This window comes from Amblyraja radiata, unplaced genomic scaffold (assembly GCF_010909765.2).
Source record: "Amblyraja radiata isolate CabotCenter1 unplaced genomic scaffold, sAmbRad1.1.pri S89, whole genome shotgun sequence".
In the NCBI taxonomy this organism is placed as follows: Eukaryota; Metazoa; Chordata; class Chondrichthyes; order Rajiformes; family Rajidae; genus Amblyraja; species Amblyraja radiata.
This window is the reverse complement of record NW_022630172.1, coordinates 10,991,450-11,006,313: the sequence shown is the minus strand read 5'-3', so window position 1 is coordinate 11,006,313 and position 14,864 is coordinate 10,991,450. Positions and strand designations below refer to the sequence as shown.

General features: G+C 48.5%; 1 long non-coding RNA gene across 1 annotated transcript; it reads right to left on the bottom strand.

Moving 5' to 3' along the window:
- Positions 1-11,633: 11,633 nt before the first annotated feature.
- Positions 11,634-12,500, bottom strand: LOC116969624. The gene is made up of 3 exons (XR_004410862.1): positions 12,446-12,500; positions 12,123-12,290; positions 11,634-11,942 (listed from the first exon to the last, which is right to left on the bottom strand). It is a non-coding gene; the product is annotated as an uncharacterized LOC116969624 (long non-coding RNA).
- Between the last annotated feature and the right edge of the window lie 2,364 nt (positions 12,501-14,864).

Below are 14,864 nucleotides of genomic sequence, written 5' to 3'. Positions count from 1 at the left end.
GTAAGTGTAAAACAAACTGGGACATTTGCTTTGACTCCACCAGACTGCTCAGCGCATTCACCACATCAACTGTTAGTTCCAACTTTATAGAAGTCTGTGTGATTTGCAGCATCTACACAAACACATCCAATGACAAAACACAGCAGCTGTTGTGGAACATGACTTTTCTGCTTCAAACTATCACTGGGACACATTTGCTCACAACAATAAATTCAATGTGTTGCAGACAGACAAGAACAAATCACATTCAATGGGGAATTTAACCCAAGTCTCTCCCCAAGATTAGAGCCGTCCACTGGGGAGCGGCGGACAAAATACTCACCGATGGATGGATGGATGGATGTCAATCTGCTGTCCTCGCTCCCCGGCCCTGAGTCTCCCCGCCCGCTCAGACACCGCGGTGGGCCCCGCTCCCCACCGCGGCCTGGACAGTGGAGTCCCTCTCCTCTCCTCTTCCCGCTCCCCCAGCCCGTGGACTCCCTCTCTTCTCTTCTCTCTTCCCCCGCCGCTGCAACAGGTCGGTCGGCAGGAAGGAAGCGACGCCCATCCGGTGACTTGCCAGCCTGTGCACATGCGCACTGCGTCATCATGGCAGGAAGGAAATTAAACAAACCCACAGATGCTGCAGGTCTAATCTCAAACCCACAGATGCTGCAGGTCTAAACTCAAACCCACAGATGCTGCAGGTCTAATATCAAACCCACAGATGCTGCAGGGTCTAATACTCAAACCCACAGATGCTGCAGGTCTAATATCAAACCCACAGATGCTGCAGGTCTAAACTCAAACCCACAGATGCTGCAGGTCTAATACTCAAACTCATTGATGCTGCAGGTCTAATACTCAAACCCACAGATGCTGCAGGTCTAAACTCAAACCCACAGGTTCTGTGGGTTTGAGTTTAGACCTGCAGCATCTGCGGGTTTGAGTCAAACCCACAGATGCAGCAGGTCTAATATCAATCCATGATCAAATATGATCAGCCATGATCATATTGAATGGCGGTGCAGGCTCGAAGGGCCGAATGGTCTACTCCTGCACCTATTTTCTATGTATCTATGTAAACCCACAGATGCTGCAGGTCTAAACTCAAACCGGAAAACACAACCTCAAGTTCCCATTTAGGTTGCACACCACCTTCACTTTAAAATAACGATGAGTCCAAATGGTGAACTCTCTCCACCAACAGAACATGTCACATGTCATGGGTGTAATTTGCTGCTCACAACTTCTGCTCAAATAAAACAAATGCTGTTCCGACACGTAAACACAACTCAAACATTTACCACACATTTCTAATTCCAAGAAAGGTTAACATTGGCAAAGTCACCGGCTGTTAGGTGGTTAATTGGAATAAGTTTGGAAATTATTAACTGTATTTGGAAGTTTGATAAATTATTGGAAAGGCTAAATTTCACGAGAGCATCAATTGAGCTGTATAGAGTAATGAGATGAGGGACGAAAGGGTGAGGACCACTTTCCCTGAGTAATTCGGTCAAATACAGGGTAGCACGGTGATACACGAATTAGCTGAAAGATTGTAGACCTGGTGAAACGTTTCTCCCACCACAGGATCAGTACAAATCTGGAACTCAGCCAAAATTACCTGTGAAGAAACGTATACACTAAAATGTGTGCTTGAAGACTGGTTACCAGAAGGTGGGATCTGGCCGATGAACTCTTGCACAACCGGCAAAGACACTGTGGGTCAAATAATTGGCTTCCTCTGTCCTCAATGTATTGAAACCGCAAATGACCAACGGTAGCTGGGGGATGGAGGTACCACTGGTAGACACAGTGATGAAGACAGGAACCCCAAGCACATTTACACTGGGTGGAGCTGGGCATCCCTGCATTGTTCCACCGTTCCTCAGAGTCAGAAACAAGCCACCCCAGAAACACACCGACCACCACCCCAGTCACAGATTCTGACCCCTAGATCTGGACTCTTCACAGGGGAATAACCAGGAGTCAAGAGTGTTAAATTCTCACATGTACAATGGAACAATTATATTCTTACATGCAGCATAACATACCACCCGGCATACATCCAATCTATGGACATTTCATTCAGGTCACCCCTCATTCATCTAAACATTAAAGAACAGAGGCTGAGCATCGGTCTCGCTACACACGGCAACGCCAGTCTGATGAAACTTGATGCAATATTATTCCTTATTTATGTCAATAAATGTTATCTAATACTCTTGTTGCTGCTGTAGCAAGGCACCATGTTCATTGTATAATAGTACAAAAACATTCACAGAATACAGCATTGCTGCTTCATTGTCTGCTGGCGAGGATGGTCTCACATTTCCCACAGTCACCCCATCTGGCACCATGCTGTCACCCACCCACCCTGTCCCCACCCTGCCGAGCCCTCTCGCCATCCTCCCCACTCCATCCTCACCCTCCTGAACCCTCTCCTCACCCTCCATACCCCATCCGCCTGAACCCTCCCAACTACTCCCTTCACCCCCACCTCTCCTCCATCCCCTCCTCTTCTCCCCCTCCACCTTTCTCCCTTCTCTTCTCTCTCTCTCCCCCCCTCTCTCCCTTCTCTACCCCCTTCTCTCTTTCTCCCCCTCCCCTCCTTTTCTCCCCACCCTCCCCCTTCACTCCGTCTCTACCCACTCCCTCTCCACCCCCTCCCCCACATTTCTCTGCCCTCCCTCCCCTACCACCACCCTTACCTCTCTCTCCCCCTTCCTCCCCCTCTCTCTTCCCTCTCCCCATTCCCCTCTCCATCCCCAATCTCCCCCCTCCCTCCCCTCTCCACACCCCGTCTCCCCTCTACCTCCCTCTCACGAACCCCAACTGTCAACGCTCGCACTTTCCCGCCCGGCGTCAGCTCCGCCCCCCACACTCACACCTGTCAATGTCCGTTACCCGCACGGTCCTGCAGCCGACCATTGCTCCCGGGAGACTGCCAGTAGTTAAGATGGCCGCCTATGGCTTCACTCCCATTGACTTCAATGGGAGACTGCCAGTAGCTAAGATGGCCGCCTATGGCTTCACTCCCATTGACTTCAATGGGAGACTGCCAGTAGCTAAGATGGCCGCCTATGGCTTCACTCCCATTGACTTCAATGGAGCCGGTGTCCACTGGGGAGCGGCGGACAAAATACTCACCGATGGATGGATGGATGTCAATCTGCTGTCCCCGCTCCCCACAGCGGCCCCGAGTCTCCCCGCCCGCCCGGCGTCAGCTTCCTCCACCCCCCACACCCACACACACACCTGTCAATGTCCGTTACCCGCACGGTCCTGCTGTAGTCGACCATTGGCCGCTCCCGCTCCCGCTCCCGCTCCCGGGCCGAACAACTGTCGACAGTTTAATTCTGAATAGGGGGGTCGGTCCAACGCGCTCGCTCGCGCTCCCGGTTTGAATGTGTCGTCTGTCTGTCGTCACCAACGGCCGCTCCCGGCCCCGGGCAACGGCGCGAGCGAGTGAGCGAGGCCCAGTGACGTCAACACGCAACCTTCCCGGCCCGGACCAACTGTCGACGCCCCTTTGCTCACGCGCGCTCCCGCTCCCGCTCCCGCTCCCGGCTTCAAGCTGTCGTCACCAGCGGCCGCTCCCGGGCAACGGCGCGAGCGAGCGAGTGAGCGAGGCCCAGTGACGTCAACACGCAACGTTCCACAACATTCCCGGCCCCGGACCAACTGTCGGCGCCCGCTCACTCACGCGCCTGCGCGTTATTTCCCGCCCGATCCACGTCCCCTCAACCGTCGCCGTCGCGCGTTTCCCGCCGGGCAGAAGATTCCAGAACATTCTCCACCAACGGTCGCTCGTTCCATTCATTCATTCACTTCCCCACATCCACCTTCACTTTCATCCCTCGCTTCCTCCTTCCCCCTCTCTTCCTCCTTCCCCTCTCCTCCTCCTCCTTCCCCCTCTCCTCCTCTTTCCTCACTCTTCTCCTCTTTCCCCCTCTTCCTCTTTCCTCCCTCTTCTCCTCCTTCCCCCTCTCCTCCTCCTTCCCCCCTCTTCTCCTTCCCCCTCTCCTCCTCCTTCCCCCTCTCTTCCTCCTTCCCCCTCTCTCTCTTCCTCCCTCTTCTCCTCCTTCCCCCTCCCTCACTCTCTCTCTCCTTCTCCTCCTCCCCCCTCTCTTCTCTTCCTTCACTCTTTCCATCCCTCTTTCCCCCCTCCTCCTTCCCCCTCCTCCTGCCCTCTCTCTCCCCCACTCTCTTCTCCTTCCCCCTCTCTCTCTTCCTCACTCTTCTCCTTCCCCCTCTCTCTTCCTCACTCCATCCTCCTTCCCTCTCTCTCCTTTCCTGCCTCTTCTCCTTCCCCCTCTCTCTCTTCCTCACCCTCCTCTCCTCCTCCTTCCCTCCTCTCTCTCCTCTCCTTCCTCCTCTTCCCTCTCTCTCCCTCTTCTCCTCCTCTCCCCCCTCTCCCTCCTCTCTCCTTCCATCTCTCCCTCCTCCTCCCCCTCCTCTCTCTTCCTCCCTTTCCCCTCTCTCCTTCCCTCTCTCCCTCCTCCTTCTCCTCCTCTCCTCCTCTCTTCCCCCTCTCCCCTCTCCCTCTCCCCTCTCTCCTTCCCTCCTCCCTCCTCTCTTCCCCCCTCTCTTCTCTTCCTCCTCTTCCCTCTTTCCTTCCCTCTCTCGCCCCCCTCTCCTTCCCCCTTCTCTTCTTCTCCTCTCTCCTCTTCTTTTCCCCCTCTCTCTTCCTCCTTCTCTCTTCCCTCCTCCCCCCTCTTCTTCCCCTCTCTCTCTTCCTCACTCTTCTCCTCCTCCCCTCTTCCTTCCCTCTCTCTCTCTCCCTCTCCCCTACTTCTTCCTCTCCTCCTCCTCCCCTCTCTCCCTTATCTCTCTCCCCCTTCAACACGATGCTGCATTTCTGCCGATTTTTGGTTTTCATTTGACACGTTTGTTTTGAAAATCTTTTTATTTTCGATTTCATTCATTATTTCGATTTAAACCATTTTTTAAGCCGACTATCGATAAAAACACTGGGTTTTTGCTTTTTGTTTTGAAAATCTTTATATTTTTCGATCGCATTCACTATCTATAAAAAAACAATTTTTTGTTGCTGTTTTGAAAATCTTTTTATTTTTCGATTACATTCATTATTTCGATTTAGACCATTTTCAAAAAGGTCAATTTTATTTTCCAAAACGTGGAGGATTTTTTCAATATTTATTTATATTGTGGAGTAAGGGAGAGGGATTTATATTATACACCACTATTGTGGGGCGTATCACTGATGGGGATGAGTCAGAATACAGAAGAGAGATCGAGCAACTGTCCATATGATGACAGCGCAATAACCTGGCCCTCAACACCAGCAAAACCAAGGAACTGATTGTGGACTTTGGAAGGAGTAGGAGGGGAACCCACAGCCCCATTTATATCAACGGGTCGATGGTTGAAAGGGTCAAGAACTTCAAATTCCTGGGCGTGCACATCTCTGAAGGTCTTTCCTGGTCCGAGAACACTAACGCAATTATCAAAAAAGCTCATCAGTGCCCCTACTTCCTGAGAAGACTACGGAGAGTCGGATTGTTAAGGAAGAGTCTCTCTAACTTCTACAGGTGCACAGTCGAGAGCATACTGACCGGTTGCATCGTGGCTTGGTTCGGCAATTTGAGCGCCCTGGAGAGGAAAAGACTACAAAATGTAGTAAACACTGCCCAGTCCATCATCGGCTCTGACCTTCCTTCCATCGACTCCACTCGCCCCTAGAGCTCTATCTAACTCTCTCTTAAATCCATCCAGTGACTTGGCCTCCACTGCCCTCTGTGGCAGGGAATTCCACAAATTCACAACTCTGGGCGGAAAAGTTTCTCCTCATCTCAGTCCCAAATGGCCACAGATTCACACAACTCTCTGAGTGAAAAAGTTTTTCCTCATCTCAGTCCCAAATGGCCACAGATTCACACAACTCTCTGGGTGGAAAAGTTTCTCCTCATCTCAGTCCCAAATGGCCACAGATTCACACAACTCTCTGGGTGGAAAAGTTTCTCCTCATCTCAGTCCCAAATGGCCACAGATTCACAACTCTCTGGGTGAAAAGGTTTTCCTCACCTCAGTCTTAAATGACCTCCCCTTTATACTAAGACTGTGTGGCCCCTGGTTCTGGACTCGCCCAACATTGGGAACATTTTTCCTGCATCTAGCTTGACCAGTCCTTTAATAATTTTATATGTTTCTATAAGAGCTACCCCCTCATCCTTCTAAACTTCAGCGACTGTCTTCGCCCTTCATGCTCGAGGGCACTCGCCTGGAAAACCTCGCCGCCGATCCGCTTACTCGTGACTTTGAGGATAGATCGTAGCGGGGATATAAAACGGAAAAGTCAATAACGGCAACGTTTGAAAAAGAAAGGACAGGGCAGTGGGGGTTTTAAAAATCAAAAATAAGCAATAAGTAAATACATTTTGTAAAAATTAATTGTTTAATGTAAAAGTGCTCTCCTTTCTATTTTCTTTTTCAAACGTGGACATATTTTTCAATATTTATTTATATTTGAATAATCCTTTTTAACAAGATGATTACATAACTGTTTAAAAACGTCACACTGATTTAGACTGAAATTGCTTTTCTTACATATACGTTAATTGTTTAATGTAACTTACATTTTGAATTTGCTCCTATAGGGAGGTTTCACAGCAGTCGGATCACGACCCATGACCCGTACTGTTGCTACGCTACTCCAAGTGGAGTACAAGCGATGAACTGCAGGTAGGCACTCACCAGTGTTTCCAGCGTAGCGGGCCCGTTAAAACCCGCCAAAATGGTCAATTTTTGCGCTGTAAATAATTATGGAAATCGGGATAAGCTTGAGAGACATTTAGCCTCCTTCAGAATTCCAAAAGCGAGGAGAAATGACGGTAGATAGAAGCGAGAGCTGAAGGGACAACAACAGCCCGAGTGCTTGGCGAACATTGGCCGTTTGCTCACTGCATTTCATCAACAGTAAGGCATTATTTGTGTTCTTTCTTGATTCCTTTGGCATCTAAAAAGTTTCAGAAGTGATAAATCTGGCTGTAAAATTTTAAAATCGCCCATGGATCTCAAGTGGGGTTTACATGCAAAATGAAAACGCCTCCGAAGCAAAATTTACAGCCAGATTTATCACTTCTGAGACTTTTTAGATAACAAAGGAATCAAGAAAAAACACAAATAATGCCTTACTGTTGATGAAATGCAGTGAGCAAACGCAATAATTCCCAATATTTTCAATTCCGATATCTGCACGGCCAATGTTTACCAAGCACTTTAGCTGTTGTTGTCCCTTCAGTTCTCGCTTCTCTTTACCTTCATTTTGCTTCACGTTTGGAATTCTGAAGTTGGGTACATGTCTCTCACACTTACCCCAATTTCCACAATCAAGTCTGCAATTTATCCCATCAGATAAAGCATAAAAGGAAGTTTAATTTGACACCTAATTCACTTTCATATCTTCAGTATTAAAAAAGTTATGGCCATTTTCATACTCGGAAATTAGCATCTTGTTCCCTATTGCTTTTCCATTGACTTAACTCAAAAGTTGTGATCAAGGACAGTCAAAACTTTATTAAAAATTAAGAGAACTGAATGAAAATTTCAGTTATTAAATCAGTTTGAAGAATTCTGAAACAAATATGAAACAATCTTACTTGGATGACCTGAAATTAAAGGATATAATTAGTTAGTTACCTAATTGTAGCTAATTACAAAATTCAATTACTAGATCTAAACATCTATCCATTTCTTACGAAAAGGTTAACATTTTTAAATAGCCTAAGTGTCCAATTAACATTCACACAAGAATTCACAATATAACATGATTTTAAAATCTAATTGTCATGAATTTATCGGCCAAATGGAAGGAATTTAATGTTTAATTCCTGTAAATGAATGGCCATTTAAATCATCTTGCGAGTGGGTTTTTGTGGAACGCGATCGATTGGAACGTTGCGGTTGCGGTGAATTTGAACCCCATATCGGCAAGAAAAACACTGCCGGTTCGTATGGGGCCCAAATCACATTTTCGCAACGTGAAATTTTGATTAAAGGCATCCTAAGAAGCAAGTTTATATGTTAAATAGATGACTTACCTTGCTTTGTCCCGTACGTGAGATCCATCCCGTTGACGGCGTTAGAAGACGATTTTTATTTTACTCCAGCGCTGAAATTGTCCCGCGGTTTTTTTTAAAAAGTGCGAGAATAAGTCACGTTTAATGTCACAACGGTGTATTCTGTTAAAAGGTGTCGACATTGTGTCCACCCAGAATCAAGAAGAGAATGCACCCGTGGGACTGAACAGTGGGGGAGGGACAATTGTTGTGAGTTAGCGCATTGTTTAGATGCCGCAGGGAATAAGTTACAGCAACAACCTGGGGACCATTGTCAGGGCAAGTCGAGGATCGCAGCCGGGTCTCCCTCCGTGCAGTGTGCAGGTAGACAGCAGCGCGTGGCCTGACAGCAACCCGCTGATCGGAGCGCCTCATCTCCGTCATGTGGTCTGCCTTTTAGCAGAGTGGGGTGGTGACACCTATCCGTGGTGGAAAACAAACAACCCTTGATAATTCCATTATTTTGATTCATCACAGCTCCTCCAATGTCTTCGATGATGGAGCTCCTGGAAAGGTGTGATGATTCGCAGCTGCTGGATTTGACAAATCATTACCGCAAGAGGCTGGAAGAGGCCACTCAAGAGGCGGTGGAGAATGTCGTCTTCGTTCTAGCATACGAGAGATATTTCAGTGAGCAAGAGTATAAGGTAGGGAGAGGAATGGATGAGTGGGTAACTTCAGCCGATACTCAAATGTTTTCATTCACAAATATTGTGGGCCGAATGGCCCATTCTTGTAATGAGTCGAGTCATATACACGTCAAGGTACAATACATGTTTATTAAAGTCCACTCACTCACAGCATCCATCTGCATGGTGTTACAGTAACTAGCAGCTACTCAGACTAATGACCAATAAACATAATATGACATAGTGTCCAAGCAAAGATACTATAAACATAGTAAACACAAATTGTTCCCCTGCATCACTGATTACACTGCGAGAGGCATAACTGAAGTCGGGTCGGGCTTACTAAAATGGCGGAAGTTCCGTTCCGTTGCGTACTACACGTCAGTCCATTGGATGATGCAGGAGTGGTCTATCATGCTAATTGCTCTCGTATCTTTGCTAATTACTTAAGCAGACTTCTGATAATATAAACCGCATCGTAGGCGGAGCATCGACTAACAAGCACTGCATAGAAACATAGACAATAGGTGCAGGAGTAGAGGCCATTAGTATTTTCTACAGCTGCTCAATTGTGTCTCTAGATTAATGTTTCAATAATGGGTCTTCAAGGAAATAGATCTTGGTTTCAATGTGTGTTTCTCAAAATTCAAAACCAAACTTCCTCGAGTAATCTCAGCATAGAAACATAGACAATAGGTGCAGGAGTAGAGGCCATTCGGCCCTTCGAGCCTGCACCATTCGCCATTCAATATGATCATGGCTGATCATCCAACTCAGTATCCTGTACCTGCCTTCTCTCCATACCCCCTGATCCCTTTAGCCACAAGGGCCACATCTAACTCCCTCTTAAATATAGCCAATGAACTGTGGCCTCAACTACCTTCTGTGGCAGAGAATTCCACAGATTCACCACTCTCTGTGTAAAAAATGATTTTCTCATCTCGGTCCTAAAATACTTCCCTCTTATCCTTAAACTGTGTGTGGCCCCTTGTTCTGGACTTCCCCAACATCGGGAACAATCTTCCTGCATCTAGCCTGTCCAACCCCTTAAGAATGTTGTAAGTTTCTATAAGATCCCCCCTCAATCTTCTAAATTCTAGCGAGTACAAGCCGAGTCTATCCAGTCTTTCTTCATATGAAAGTCCTGACATCCCAGGAATCAGTCTGGTGAACCTTCTCTGTACTCCCTCTATGGCAAGAATGTCTTTCCTACAATTGGTTAGTAAGAAGTAAGCAATCTACACTTCTCTCTATAATTACAGCGCAGTCACAAAGAATATCCCGTACAGTGGTGGTGAGTTTGTCAAACACGCCATTATATTCACATGCAATGCACTGACACAACACAAAGTGTTTCAATGATTCACATCGCTCGCTAATTTAAAAAAAAACCCGCAACAAAATAGTTATATGCGCATTTTACATTTTTGGCATAATTAATAGGTGATCAACCTCTCTTTGTAGTCTTGCATCCTTGCTTTCCACCAGGTAGACAAAAATGCTGGAGAAACTCAAGTTCAAGTGAGTTTATTGTCATGTGTCCCTGTATAGGACAATGACATTCTTGCTTTGCTTCAGCACAACACAACATAGTAGGCATTGACTACAAAGCAGATCAGTGTGTCCATATAGCATAATATAAATATATACACACATGAATAAATAAACTGATGAAGTGTAGATAACAGATAAAGGGCTATTAATGTTCAGAGTTTTGTCTGAGCCAAGTTTAATAGCCTGATGGCTGTGGGGAAGTAGCTATTCCTGAACCTGGTCGTTGCAGTCTTCAGGCTCCTGTACCTTCTACCTGAAGGTAGCAGGGAGATGAGTGTGTGGCCAGGATGGTGTGGGTCCTTGATGATACTGCCAGCCTCAGCGGGTGAGGCAGCATCTATGGAGTGAAGGAAATAGGCGACGTTTCGGGTCGAGACCCTTCTTCAGACTGATGTAAGGGTGGGGGGGGGAAGAAGAAAGGAAGAGGCGGAGACAGTGGGCTGAGGGAGAGCTGGGAAGGGGAGGTGAAAGCAGGGACTACCTGAAATTGGAGAAGTCGATGTTCATACCGCTGGGGTGTAAACTACCCAAGCAACATATGAGGTGCTGCTCCTCCAATTTGCGGTGGGACTCACTCTGGCCATGGAGGAGGCCCAGGACAGAAAGGTCGGATTGGGATTGGGAATGGGAGGGGGAGTTGAAGTGCTGAGCCACCGGGAGATCAGGTTGGTTATTGCGAACCGAGCGGAGGTGTTGGGCGAAGCGATCGCCAAGCCTGCGCTTGGTCTCACCGATGTAGAGCAGCCGACACCTGTAGCAGCGGATGCAGGTGATGAGGTTGGAGGAGATACAGGTGGACCTCTGCCTCACCTGGAATGACGTCTTGGGCCCTTGGATGGAGTCGAGGGGGGGAGGTTAAAGCGACAAGTGTAGCATTTCCTGCGGTTGCAAGGGAAGGTACCAGGAGAGGGGGTGGTCTGGGTGGGAAGGGATGAATTAACCAGGGAGTTACGGAGGGAGCGGTCTCTGCGGAAAGCCGACAGGTGAGGAGATGGGAAGATGTGGCCAGTGGTGGGATCCCGTTGAAGGTGGCGAAAATGTCAGAGGATGATCTGTTGTGTGACGGCTAGTGGGGTGGAAGGTGAGGACTAGGGGGACTCTGTCCTTGTTACGAGTGGGAGGGATGGGGAGTGAGAGCAGAGTTACGGGATATAGAAGAGACCCTGATGAGAGCCTCATCTATAGTAAAACAGGGGAACCCCCATTCCCTGAAGAATGAGGACATCTCCGATGCCCTGGTGTGGAATCCACCAGAGTCATGTTTAACATTCACCGCCAACTGGATACAGTTGTCACCATCAACCCGCAGCAAGAGCGGGGACCGCTGATGATAAAGTGACATCTGGGATCCTGCAGGTCCCCCTGTAATTCCCCCGTCCCCCATTGGATGGCAGGCAGGCAGCACCGGATATCTGGCATCATCATCAGCATCAGCAGCGCTGAGTACCCGGGTCACGTGACAGCGGGCAGGGCCGCCTCTGACGTCACCGCCTGGGAAGCGTCGGGTTTAAAGGGGAGGGAGGGTGGCCGTTTAAAGGGGAGGGAGTGCGGGGAATCGGCCAACAATATTCCAGTCCCCAGGGAAGTGACGTTTACACCACGAGATGTTCACACGATCACTCTCAGTCCGGGTCTGGGTTCCTGCAGCGACCTCAGTTCCTTCTTCCCGGTTGGACTGAACTTATTCACCCCCAGCCTGAAACATGTGGAGGAATAAAGAGGAAATAAACAGATGAAACAACAGTGTCAATAACAGGGACTGGGGTTAATATTTCAACAACACTTACAGAACAAAATCACAGGAGAAAGAAGCCCGCGGATGGATGGATGGATCCCCTGATATTTGATCACATTAAACATTAACACAAACACTCACCCGATCCACTCCAGTCTCGGGAGGGTCAGTATGAGGTTGCGGAGAGCGGGGACACATCGGTCTGTGAGGGAGTTGCCTGTCAGGTACAGCCACGTCAGTGAGGTGTTTGTACTGAGAGCGGAGACGAGATCCTCGGCTCCAGAATCTGTGAGACCGACATATTCCAGCCTGAAGATGAGAGAGAGTGAGGGTGAGGGACACACAGAGACAGGAGACGGTGCAAATCCCCAGTGTTTATCAGTGACACAATTACTGATCATATTAATGTTCAGTGTCAGACACCCAGTGAGTGTAAACACAATCTCTCACAGTCTGGGACTTACCACAGTGTCTGTGTTTTACAGTCCGGGTTCCTCAGAGCCGCAGACACCAGTTTCACTCCGGAATCTCCCAGGTTGTTGTGTCCCAGTCTAAACACAAACAGACAGAGTAAGAAACAAACCCCGCCCGGTGAGGCTGAGATAGACAACTTCTCCCAAAGGGATATTTCTGGAAACACCTCAGCACATTATTGAACAAATCTGTGGGGATGTGGGTGTTTGGTGACTTTCACCATTTATTCTCATTTCCCGACAACCGGGACAAGGCTTTTTCTCATTCCCCGTGCAGTGAACGGCGGCAGGGCAGGGCAGGGCAGGCAACAGGCGTGTCCCGGGGGAAGGGGTCGATCACCATGACCCGGGGGAGCCCAACCACCCCGTGCACAGTGACGGCCGCTCGGCCCCATAGAAGGGGTGCTGGACGGACGGAATAACAAAATAGTGGAACAATTTTACAGTTCAGTGTTAGCATCAAACGGATATTTACTCCAAGATCTGACACTTGTGCAGAGCCGGTCCCAGCCGCTGGAGACCTTCACACTGAATGCGGCAGCTCCCCAGATCGAGGCATTTGATTGTATCACAGAGCCTGACGACATGAGACAGCACCATACAGTCAATCGGGGTCAGTCCTAGTCCGCTGAATGAAAGTGTTTCCACGGATCCCAGTGTCTGCTGAGCCAGTGCAGGATTCTGTGACTCAAACAGGTAGTGCATCGTGTTCAGGAGCCTCCGTTTATCAGCTTCACTCCCTGTGTTTCTAGCCCGGCGTTTAACCTCCTCCTTCACCCAGTCACTCACTCGGCAGATTGTTTGATGAGGGAATTTACCCAGAAACTCCTCCAGGATCCAAGCTGTCCGTGGGGAGGAGAGACCAGCGACAAAACGGAGAAATACTTCAAATCGCCCGTCTGTCATGCCGTGGGCTTCAATGAGGAGTGTCGTGATATCCTCGGGATCTACAATCATGAATTGTGCGAGTGCGGCTACAAACTCTTGGATGGTGAGGTGCGGGAAGGTGTACACCACGTTCCGGGCTGAATCCTCTCTCTCCAAAAGTTCCATCAGGAACCCGGACAGGAACTGGGAAGGCTGCAGATTGTATTTGATCAAATCTTCATCTGTGAACACAATGTTCTTCTCAGCCACTCCAGTGAAGGCCATCTGACCAAGCCTCAGTAACACCTCACGGAGGTTCTCAATCTCACGGCCGTGGTTTTTCAGGATGTTGTAAATAAAGTAGCAATATAGTTGTGTGATGGTCTTGGGAACTCGCTGCGGGTCCCGGTGTGTTTGTCTGAAGAAGGGGCCCAGTGTCAGGACAAGGATCCAGCAGTAGGAGGGGTTGTAGCTCATGATGTACAGGATCTCGTTCTCCTTCACATGTTTGATAACAGCTGCTGCCACCGTCTGATCTTCAAAATGCCTGGTGAAATATTCCTTCCGTTTCTCACCAACAAATCCCAGGATTTCAGCCCAGACACTGATCTCTGCCTTTTCCAGTAAATGTAACGCAGTGGGGCGGGTGGTGACTAGCACTGAACACCCTGGGAGCAGCTTGTGCTGGATTAAACTGTACACAATGTCAGACACTTCACACCGGGATTCAGGATCTGGGCACTGGTGCTTAGGTTCTGTGTCTCTCCGACTGTCAGCAAAATCGATTCTGCCCTTGAATTCATCCAGACCGTCGAATATAAACAGCAATCCCTCTGGGTTCTTCCAGACCTCCCGCAGCATATTCCCAAAGTAAGGATACTGATCCAGAATCAGTTCCCTCAGGTTTATTCTGTCTTTAATCATGTTCAAATCCCGGAATTTGAAACTGAAGACAAACTGGAATTGTTGGAATATTTTCCCTGTGGCCCAGTCATGAACAATCTTCTGCACCATTGTTGTTTTTCCGATCCCCGCGACTCCGGACACTGATGCTGAACTCCCCGCGACTCCGGCTACTGATGCTGAACTCCCAGATCGGGATTTACTCCGGGAAAAGCTGCTGTGGAACAATTGATCAGTCCTGATTTTTTCCAGTTCTCCCCGGAGATGTTTCTCTTGCCATTCCTCATGGTCCCGGCCTCTTGCCAGCAGCTCATGTTCTACCAGTGTCCGATCTCGAACTGTGGAGATGATTGTGAGCTCAGCGTATCGATCAAGCAGCAGGAAATTCTTAACCTTCTCGTTCATCAGGATGGTGTTCACACTCAGTGTTTCAGTCCGTGCTCGCAGAGTCTCCTTGTGTTTCTGTTGAACATCTTGCACGGGAACAGGCAGATAATGGACACAATGTTAGATGGCTCAACTCAAACCCAACAATCATGATTACAAGAATGAGTTCAATGCCCTTCAACTGAATTGACGGATTTCAGTGGAGTGAGGTAAACCTGGTGGGAGAGAGGTAGAGATAGAGAGATAGAGAGAG